Raw genomic sequence first — 3972 nt, forward strand, 5'->3', positions numbered from 1 at the left:
TATTCATCTTTCTCTTGTCCGATAAAAGTTTAAATAATATAAATAAAATGTCCTCAAATATTGCGGGAAATATTCATAAATGACATAGAAGAACCGATGGAAAATTTATTCCATCAGTCATATCTTGGACAAGCTTCGTTCTTAATTTTTCATTAGCTACGCATAAATTTATCCCATCTAATTGCATAGCTCTTGAGTAAATTAATCTGAAGCTAAATATGCAATAAAAAACCAACCAACATTTAAAAAAAAATCATTTCAAGAGATTAACCAAAAAGCAGAGCTTTCTAAATCATTTATGAGGGAACTATATTTGAATTTTATTTGACTGCTCCCGGACCATCTTCCACACACGGCCAATCAGCGATCTTCCAGATGTCTTTATGGTTTCAATTCGAAGCTTGTTAAATACACTATAAAGTAAATAATGATGGTTATCTTGCTAGGAATAGTGAATAGAAGAAAAGTTATCTTCGTTTACTTCAAGTTAATTGTCTAAAATACTATACATAATTGACATTACGAAAAAAGCTTATACCATTGTTCCAAAGTGTCTGTTTAAACATTGAGAAACATATGTAATATCAAACCGAACTGTACAAACAAGCTCACAGAGCGGTGTACATATTCTAGAGTCCCTGGAGACAGATGGTAATTTGCTAGCTCCCATGACCGCAACCTTAATTAAGAGAGTTAGCCGGCTCGGGTAATCAACCCTAAGCGGCTTACCAACCAACCCTTCTTTCGGGTTCCTACCCTAATACCAGCCGCCATATCCTACTGTCAGTATAACCAACCTTATGAATTGTCCTTACATCTCAGCCTTTATTTAATATAACAATATGGGATGTTATTTATATCCTTCTTAATTCATGTACTCAAAGCCTTTGATCCATACCACCTATCAGGACTTCCGTAAATGACAAAGATTGTCAGAAAAGGAATAATTATTATTCTTAGATCCATATTTGAATAAATAAATCCAACTTCATCTAGAATGAAGCCCATGCTGCTGCAGGACACCCTGTTATAAATTCTATATTTATAAATTCTATTATTGACATTATTAACAAATTAACTTTTTTCCGATTAGAAGTCAATTATTTATTTTATTAAATCTATAAATGTTATTGTTGTTATTATTAACTTTTCTTTTCTCTCTCTGTAAGAACTATCATGTTTATCTATTTATTTTATTTATTAAAAAAAAATCACCTCGTAATATTTTATTTTACATACGATTACCTAGTTATATTTTATAATAAATTCAACAAAACATTATTATCATATTAAAATGCTTAGTAAATAAAGGCTAGAATTTTTTTTTTGTCCTTACACTATATTGAAAAAAATAATACAGTCTGTACTGCAGAATACACATAAATTACAATTAAAGAATTTGATCAATAAATAGTACAATTAAATGAACAGTTGTCTAAATAAGTAACAGTAAATGTAAAATAACATATTTTTCTCTCTCTTGTTAAATATGTATAAAAAAATATCAATTTATTTAAATGTTTAAGCAGGTAATAAGAAAGTGGTAGAAAAAGAGGTGGACGGCTTTCCTGTGAGAAATGTCTACATAGTTTTGAAAATTAGTATGTTGACTGATTTCTTACAGATATTTTCAAGGAACCGTGTCACATAACAATATAAAAATTGTCTAAATATAATAATACCGCTTTCTCACTATCATTTTCAAACTTGTTAAATAGTTTGTGTAGTGTATTATTGGCTTTCACGGTTATTGAGTTGTCATGACGAAGATGTCGGAGGTGTACCTAAGTAACCATTTTATTTTGTATACGGTTACTGGTCCATTCCTACAGATTAGTGCATGGTGTTATAAATCCTAAAGTCTGCCTCAATAAATGATCTACTTCACAAAAAAAAAAAAAATCGTACAAATCGGTGTATGTAGAGCGTTCAAATAACTCTTCAGTTATAAAGCATAAGTAGGCTGTTCCATCCTCTTTAACTCTTCAATTTTTGGATTAATGTTGGTTGGATTATAACAGTAGTAAAGACGTCGATCTTTGGAAGGTATTTTTATTTTTTAACCTTTCCTCCTTCTTTTCCTAAGTGCTCTGGAGGTTTAGTGGAATGGGATAGGTTTCTTACTCTTTCTCATAGTATTCAAGAAGAATTTATATTGGATACAGTTTTTTTTATCCGAGGCGCCATTCGCTGCCAAACTTTTTTTTTTTTTATTGATGATATTTGAATAAAAGCTCCAGAAAATTGATAAAAAAAGTGTGGATCAAAATCGCCAATCTAAAAATTGCCTTTAAATTAAAGAATTAGTCTTAAAATATAATATATCTATCGAAATCCGTAAAAAATATGTACCTCATTTCATTGAAAATTCCAGAAAGATGCTCCACATTCCTTCTAGACACGCTAGTGAACTGGAGGTTAGAAAATAAACAATTCCTTCATAAGATAAATCACATACTGCTTAAATTACTCAGTGAATGTCGGATCAAAATTTTAAAAAAATAAATAAGAGAATAAATATGCTTACTTCTGTATTTAAAAAATATTTATGCACATATCTTACTTTTTATTACATATAAATTTCTTTCTGCTCCAAAATAAAAGTTGATCTGAAGTGATCCAAAGGTTTTTTAAAATAATTATGCAGCTGAAGATATATATTATTAAAAATTAGAAAGTAATATGAACAAAAAGAAAATTATTAAGACAGGGTTTAGAATTGAATGAAATGGCCCGAGTTTTCTCGCACTAATCTCAAATCTACTGTTCGCGCACCGATAAATAATGAAAGGTAATAAAAGCAGTTTGATCAGTTTATCAGTTTGATTTTTTCTACGGTAGTAAATGATATGTTTATTTTTCATAATGCAATCTAGGCCGCATTGACATATATCATAGGCTAGGCTAATAACCGTATCCCACCTATCGGGATTCAGATCGGCAATCCAGATTCCGTGTCCAAAACAAGCAACAATAAAAGGGCGAAGGGCGTCCATGATAAAAGTTAAGCAAGGATTACAAGCCAACTATTACAAGTCCTAATGGGCATCACCTGTGGACTCAGTTATATATTGCCCGCGGGCACGATACGCCTTCGGATCCTAATGATACCTTCTATAATTAATAAACTGGCTCCATTGTTCTGTGACGCAGGCTCTTTCATATTTCATACTGTCCAGGGCGATGTCCGTGGGAAAACTACTCTAAGGGGGAAGCCTTTAATTTTCTGACACGTTTCGATGAAATTAGGGTCTCACCTACCGTCGTAATGACTTCACGATTTGATTTAGGAGTTGTGTCCATTATATGCTGCGTAACCTATGGCCATGGTGAGCCTTCTTGATGAGCTTGTCCACTCATCATATATTTTTTTGCCGTTCCATAGAGAGTGAAAATCTCTTTTTTCTATTATCAACTTTACACAATTTTGATCATTTTTTCTCTCAACTTTTATTCTTTAAAATTCTCCAACGGTTCGGCCCTCAGGCCATTCTCAAGGATACAACCTTCAATATTGATGTCATTGCTTTTTAAAAAACCCCAAATTGCAGGCTAATTGCCCTTGTCACATATAACTTTTTTTTTAATAATAAATTGATATCCTAGATTTAAAACTTTTTTACGAAACGTTGTAAATCTAGGATATCAAAAAATCATATATAAAAAATAATTAATCTCTTTTTTCATTATAACGTCTAACAGCAGCTCCAAAAAATATTAAGTAAAAAAAAAACGTACTGAAAAATGTACCAAGAGAAAATTGTTTTATCAGTCGTAGAAAATTTCTATAAAAATCAAAAGGAAGTATACTAACACCATTATAAATTTATTTGCACCCATTAGTTTATATGTATATGTATTATATCTCCTTAAATTGTTAATTGTAAAAAATTTTATAGAGAGTTTGACAGTTAATATCTATTAGTCCAAAATGAGAAATTCTTTTTTTGTTCTTACTTCCTTCCTCTCTGT

Source organism: Halyomorpha halys, unplaced genomic scaffold, assembly GCF_000696795.3.
Source record: "Halyomorpha halys isolate HHAL.00 unplaced genomic scaffold, Hhal_1.1 Scaffold45.1, whole genome shotgun sequence".
Lineage (NCBI taxonomy): Eukaryota > Metazoa > Arthropoda > Insecta > Hemiptera > Pentatomidae > Halyomorpha > Halyomorpha halys.